The sequence below is a fragment of the Tachysurus vachellii genome, chromosome 10 (genome assembly GCF_030014155.1).
Source record: "Tachysurus vachellii isolate PV-2020 chromosome 10, HZAU_Pvac_v1, whole genome shotgun sequence".
In the NCBI taxonomy this organism is placed as follows: Eukaryota; Metazoa; Chordata; class Actinopteri; order Siluriformes; family Bagridae; genus Tachysurus; species Tachysurus vachellii.
In genome coordinates, this window is record NC_083469.1 from 26,694,580 (window position 1) to 26,702,577 (window position 7,998).

The following is a 7,998-nucleotide window of genomic DNA, read 5'->3' on the forward strand; positions in this document are numbered from 1 at the left end:
GAGAGTGTGAGTGACTGAGAGTGTAAGTGTATGTGAGTGAGTGTGAGTGAGAGTGTAAGTGTGTGTGTGAGTGAGTGCGTGAGAGAGTGAGTGTGTGTGAGTGAGTGTGTGAGTGAGTGTGTGAGTGAGTGTGTGAGTGAGTGTGAGTGAGAGTGTGAGTGAGTGAGTGTGTGAGTGAGTGTGTGAGTGAGTGAGTGAGTGAGTGTGTGTGTGAGACAGAGGGCCAGGTGTCTGTCTGCCTTGACTATCTCACTGTCATGTCTCACTGCTCTCTCATGGGCAGATCTACAGCTTCATGTTTATGTCTGTTATTATCACACACACACACTCATCATCCACACTGTAACCTGGGAATTCTTCTGTACCACACACACACACACACACACACACACACACACACACACATCATCCACACTGTAACCTGGGAATTCTTCTGTACCACACACACACACACACACACACACACACACACATCATCCACACTGTAACCTGGGAATTCTTCTGTACCACACACACACACACACACACACACACACACACACATCATCCACACTGTAACCTGGGAATTCTTCTGTACCACACACACACACACACACACACACACACATCATCCACACTGTAACCTGGGAATTCTTCTGTACCACACACACACACACACACACACACACACACACACACACACACATCATCCACACTGTAACCTGGGAATTCTTCTGTACCACACACACACACACACACACACACACCATCCACAGTGTAACCAGGGAATTCTTCTGTACCACACACACACACACACACACACACACACCATCCACAGTGTAACCAGGGAATTCTTCTGTACCACACACACACACACACACACACACTCATCATCCACACTGTAACCTGGGAATTCTTCTGTACCACACACACACACACACACACACACACACTCATCATCCACACTGTAACCTGGGAATTCTGTACCACACACACACACACACACACACACACAAACACACACACACCATCCACAGTGTAACCTGGGAATTAATAGTTAAGAGTTCTTATCTTCCTCTGATGGAGAAACCCTCTGACATAGAGATTTGTGTAGAACTTTAAAGATGATATAACATTTATTTATGAGGAGATGTTTGTGTATCATGTACAGAAGGAGTCTATAGATGTTTATGTACAGAAGGAGTCTATAGATGTTTATGTATCATGTACAGAAGGAGTCTATAGATGTTTATGTACAGAAGGAGTCTATAGATGTTTATGTATCATGTACAGAAGGAGTCTATAGATGTTTATGTATCATGTACAGAAGGAGTCTATAGATGTTTATGTACAGAAGGAGTCTATAGATGTTTATGTATCATGTACAGAAGGAGTCTATAGATGTTTATGTATCATGTACAGAAGGAGTCTATAGATGTTTATGTACAGAAGGAGTCTATAGATGTTTATGTATCATGTACAGAAGGAGTCTATAGATGTTTATGTATCATGTACAGAAGGAGTCTATAGATGTTTATGTATCATGTACAGAAGGAGTCTATAGATGTTTATGTATCATGTACAGAAGGAGTCTATAGATGTTTATGTATCATGTACAGAAGGAGTCTATAGATGTTTATGTATCATGTACAGAAGGAGTCTATAGATGTTTATGTATCATGTACAGAAGGAGTCTATAGATGTTTATGTACAGAAGGAGTCTATAGATGTTTATGTATCATGTACAGAAGGAGTCTATAGATGTTTATGTATCATGTACAGAAGGAGTCTATAGATGTTTATGTATCATGTACAGAAGGAGTCTATAGATGTTTATGTATCATGTACAGAAGGAGTCTATAGATGTTTATGTATCATGTACAGAAGGAGTCTATAGATGTTTATGTATCATGTACAGAAGGAGTCTATAGATGTTTATGTATCATGTACAGAAGGAGTCTATAGATGTTTATGTATCATGTACAGAAGGAGTCTATAGATGTTTGTGTATCATGTACAGAAGGAGTCTATAGATGTTTATGTATCATGTACAGAAGGAGTCTATAGATGTTTATGTATCATGTACAGAAGGAGTCTATAGATGTTTATGTATCATGTACAGAAGGAGTCTATAGATGTTTATGTATCATGTACAGAAGGAGTCTATAGATGTTTATGTATCATGTACAGAAGGAGTCTCCAGTGTCAGGGCTTTAAATATTAGTTGGAATAGACGAAGGAAATATTGACAGTTTATCTGAGATATAATCAAAATCCACTGTGCTTCCTAAAGCCTTCATAAAGCTACGTAATTCATCCCTGCAGTAATTACCATGCTCTCTCTCTCTCTCTCTCTCTCTCTCTCTCTCTCTCTCACTCACACACACACACACACACACACACACACACACACACACACACACACACACACACACACACACACACACACAGATCTCTAAAAGCCATTGAAAAACAAAGCACAGATGGATGTCTCTATCATACAATATTTTGCCTGAGGCACTTAAATGAATTAATGTAGCATGAGTCCAGTTAAATGTAGTAGCCTCGTGCAATCAAAGATTCTGTAAAATATGCATTTTAAATGAAATTCAAGGCGGGAAAATGATGCAGGTTTGCGTGTAAGCCGGCCGGAGCTTTGGGCGATTACGGCGAACCTGAGGACACGAGGACAGACTGTGATCTGTTTTCACTTTTAATAAACTCGAGCTGTCAAAATGGGGGTCACGGTGTCTTAGTGGTTAGCACGTTCGCCTCACACCTCCAGGGTCGGGGTTTGATTCCCACCTCCGCCTTGTGTGTGTGGGGTTTGCATGTTCTCCCCGTGCCTCGGGGGTTTCCTCCGGGTACTCTGGTTTCCTCCCCGGTCCAAAGACATGCATGGTAGGTTGATTGGCATCTCTGGAAAAATTGTCCCTAGTGTGTGATTGTGTGAGTGAATGAGAGTGTGTGTGTGTGTGTGCCCTGTGATGGGTTGGCACTCCATCCAGGGTGTATCCTGCCTTGATGCCCGATGACGCCTGAGGTAGTTCGCATAAGCGGTAGAAGATGAATGAATGAATGAGCTGTCAAAGTGAATTAAAAAAATAAAAACATTTTCGATTCTTACAGAAGCACATGGTCGAGGAAAAACAAACGAAATGAAATGACCACACAAACCTATCAGTCCTCTTCTAACCTTCTATATTTACCACCAAGTCAAACAACGAGCCTTGACGCAGCAGTCGGTGTAGTTATGATCTCCGAGTGACGTACAGATGACGTTTCACGTGACAGAACTTCGTGGAAGTTTGCTGCATTATGAGACGCTGACGGAAGGAGTCTCCGGTGTCGGAGCTTTCTGTAAGAGTCAGAAGATTTAAAGATTCACGGTAACACCATCGTAAGAGGCTGCTGAATAATAATAAGAAGCAATAATAAGAAATAAAAGTCCTTTCATGTTCGTTAAACAATGTTAATGAAGAACTATTTATATAAAAATAAGTGGGAAGAAGTTTTAAAAGAAACGCTGGTAATTAGAAGCAGGTTGCTGTGTTACACTAAAGATGCTGTTATAGGGGGAAAAAATAAGCATTAGGCTGTTAATCATTTCCTATTACAGCACGACATGATGTGTTATTCTATAGTCAGAATAACGTTACCGAAATATCAATCAACATTTATTATTTCCATTATGAATCATTTCCTGTTCTTTCCGACATCACAGACTGACCCCTATATGTAGCTCCCATCCAACAGAAGGGTTGTAAATTTAACGCCAGACAGTTCATGTCTCACCTCACGTCTATTCGAGCGCAGTCAGCTAACCACGAGGAGTTAAGTGTTTTAAAATGATGTTTTTCACGAGTCGGTGGTACTTTCAGAAGCGGCTCTAGGACTCGCTCGTATTTTCCACATACTGTACATCACCGTTTTATTAAGAGTGTCTTTGTGGAAATATCCCAGTAAAGCATGCATGAGAGTCATCTATAATTGATATGAGTGTTGAAAATGCTGAGCCGCGAATCCCCCTGCTGGGACGTGTCGATGGGTAACTTGCCTCTCACCACGAGCCAAAATGCTCTTTCAGGGAGGAACGCACCGCCAGATCATACGTGTAATGGGACTCGAGAGACAATAGGCATTACTCTAATCTACTGCGCTCTGGGATTTTTAATACACATCCGAGATGGAACGAGGAAGCAGGGAGAGCGGCTCTGTGTGAGAATGTGAGTAAAGAGCAGAAGAACGGGGTGATGGATCTAACACAGCTACACATCTGTGCAGTAAAAAAAAAAAAAAAAAAGAATCAATCACCGTAATGGCTGACGGTTTTTGCTACGATACCCGGTAGAGTGCGAGATTAACGTGATATGCAAACAATAAATTCTTTTTCATTAAAATTCTCAAAAAGCTAATGTCGCAATCTCTTCATCCATCTGTCTCGGGTAATACGGCGGAGGAAAGGCTGCGTTAACTGCCGTCAAGGATTGAGTTGTCCAGGTTGTAATGACTCATGCTGGTGGAGAGGACATAAAGCAGCCATGCGTTCCTTCTGCTCTCACACCATCACAGCCTTCTGACTCCTAAGGGCTATAAAAGCCTTGGCGATGGTCGTGTTACTGCCCAGGGACTCTTCTACACGAACACGTCCTGATGCAGGTTCTGGCCAAACCTATCCATTGTTCTCTCCGAGTGCTCTGAGCACACATGTAGTGCAGATGGCGTTATTTATCCAGATTCTCACCCAGCTAATGGACTAAAGCCCAAGTGGGTCATTTGTGCTGAGAAATATCAAGCTTTTCATCCACTCGACCCTCATGCGCAGCCTCCGGTCACCTTTTGTACTGCAATGTCAACAACCTGCCACAGGCGTTTTGGCACAAGGACGCGGTAGAGTTAATGGAGCGAGTTTGAATATGTGAGGCAGAAGTGAGATTCAGCAGAGAGCAGCAGCAGACTGGAACTATTCATTTGTCTTCTCATTTTCTTGTGATGCCGGTGTGCCATCCTGGTGCTGGAACTCAAAAGAAAACAAAAGAAACGTTCAAGCCGAGTCATTTCTGGAACAGCTGTCTCTCACTGAGAGTGTGTTCACATAAAGTAGTGAGAATGGAGACTTTCCATACAGTTAGGGACCAACACGGTACGTGTACTCTACAGGAAAGCCATTTGACTCTGAATCGACTCCAGTGCAGCAAGTGAATCAATTACACCGTGTGTTCCTAGTTTGTAGCCAAACTGAGCCTAATCACAGAGCTGTAGAACTTTTTTTTACAAGAACGTTTACACACTCTCAGGCAATTTATTTTTCTTCGATGTGAAACCAAACAAAGCGAATCGATTTCACTCTGATTCAGATTCGAACTTTATGCGTAAAGACTCGACAAATGTTGTTATCTGCAAATAAATACAGTGTTGTTCCTGTCTGCTGTTTTCCGCAACAGAAATGAAGCCATGTCTTTTCTGTTCAATTGAAACATTTGTACTACGTTTAGCATTTAAATTTACGCCTAGTCATGGAAAGTTCTGCTTTGTGTTTGTGTTAAAAACCACAAAAGGAACATGAATTAGCAGGATTACTTTGGCTGGATTACTGTAAGCATTCTCCTTACAGGACTTCTAAAAGATTTTCCTCTGGTTTGTTTAAAAGCAGGAAAAACACTGCTTTGGTGCTGCTTGTGATTTTATGCTAGTACGATTTGCTAGTTTTTGTTGATTTCTGAAGCAGCAGGAAGCAGCACAAAGCAGTAATCAAGCTCACTCGAGTCTTACTTTAGTCGTGATGCCGGTTGCAGGAGCCGTGCGCTTAGAAAATATGTACAAAATGCACCGATACACACCGACACGTTTCTGTCTACTGCAACCTCTGTGAAATAAGTGGTGAAACCTTCTGCTTTGTCAAATCTTCCCCTTTTCCCAACACTGGCACTATGTGAGAAATGCCAATGTCATTATTACACAAGCTGCCAAGACTACACAGATGTGACCAGCTGGAAAATTGTGGCTTTATAGTATTTACAGAAAAACATGTATAAGGTTTTTTGTATTTAGATATATATGTATTTTAATTATAATAATTATTATTATTATAATGAGTATTATTATTATTAATAATAATATTATTATTGTTATTATTATTATTATTGTTATTATTTTTATTATTATTGTTGTTGTTGTTGTTGTTATTATTATTAATGTTGTATATTATATATTATATTATTATTATATTATATTATTATATAATTAATATAGTATATTATATATTATATTATTATTATATTATATTATTATTATTATTATTATTATTATTATTATTATTATTATTATTATTATTGTTTTAAAATACAAGTTTTAAATAAATATGTATAATAATAATTATTATTATTAATAGTTTTATTCCCATTATATCTAACCTGAAAAAATTCTCGACAACAATTCAATCGATTTCTTTAGGTAGATGTGACCGATAGAACGTCCAGGCGACGGCTGTGACGGAGTTTAAATAAATATTTTCTGCAAGGTTGCTTCACATTAACTCAAAAACAAGAGCTTCATCCAGTGAGGTCAAAACGACCAGAGAGACTGAATAAATTAAACAAACAAATAAAAAAAGCAAAGGGAAGTAAAACACTGGCCAAAACCTGTTGCAGAAGCAGCACCGCACTCTTCGGGGACGACTTTTTGGCACAGTGTGTGCACAATAATTATCGTTCCTGCTCACCCTCATCGTTTTGCGTTGTTGGACCGAACCCAACGGCAGATTGAAGTACAAATGAGATGAAATGAGAGTCTATTCTCTGTGCAATGTCACATTTCCCATGTGCAATGTAAGTGAGAGATAACGCCCAACAAAACAACGTGATAACGACAAAAAACGGACAAGGAGGAGGTTATTTCAGCTTTATTTCTGGTAGTTATCTCACTTACACCATGACTGCTTGTGATCGTTTAAACAGAGCAATATGTTTTAGCTAGTAGCTGGAGAATATAACTACAGCGACTCGTTTTATTTAGCTAGCTTTCAAGGTGTAGTAGACGGTGTAGTAGATGGTGTAATAGATGGCGTAGTAGATGTTGTAGTAGACTGTGTAGTAGAAGGTGTAGTAGAGGGTGTGGTAGACAGTGTACTAGACAGTGTAGTAGAAGGCGTAGTAGATGGTGTAGTAGATGGTGTAATAGATGGTGTAGTAGACGGTGTAGTAGACGGTGTAGTAGATGGTGTAGTAGATGGTGTAATCGATGGTGTAGTAGAAGGCGTAGTAGATGGTGTAGTAGAGGGTGTGGTAGACAGTGTACTAGACAGTGTAGTAGAAGGCGTAGTAGATGGTGTAATACATGGTGTAGTAGACGGTGTAGTAGACGGTGTAGTAGATGGTGTAATAGATGGTGTAGTAGATGGTGTAATAGATGGTGTAGTAGATGGTGTAATAGATGGTGTAGTAGAAGGTGTAATAGATGGTGTAATAGATGGTGTAGTAGGTCTAGTAGGCGGTGTAGTAGATGGTGTACTAGATGGTGTAGTAGATGGTGTAATAGATGGTGTAGTAGATGGTGTAATAGATGGTGTAGTAGAAGGTGTAATAGATGGTGTAATAGATGGTGTAGTAGGTCTAGTAGGCGGTGTAGTAGACGGTGTAGTAGATGGTGTAGTAGACGGTATAGTAGGCGGTGTAGTAGAGGGTGTACTAGATGGTGTACTAGATGGTATAGTAGATGGTGTAGTAGAAGGTGTAATAGATGGTGTAATAGATGGTGTAGTAGAAGGTCTAGTAGGCGGTGTAGTAGACGGTGTAGTAGATGGTGTAGTAGACGGTATAGTAGGCGGTGTAGTAGACGGTGTACTAGATGGTGTACTAGATGGTGTAGTAGATGGTGTAGTAGACGGTGTACTAGATGGTGTACTAGATGGTGTAGTAGATGGTGTAATAGATGGTGTAGTAGAAGGTGTAATAGATGGTGTAATAGATGGTGTAGTAGGTCTAGTAGGCGGTGTAGTAGACGGTGTAGTAGATGGTGTAG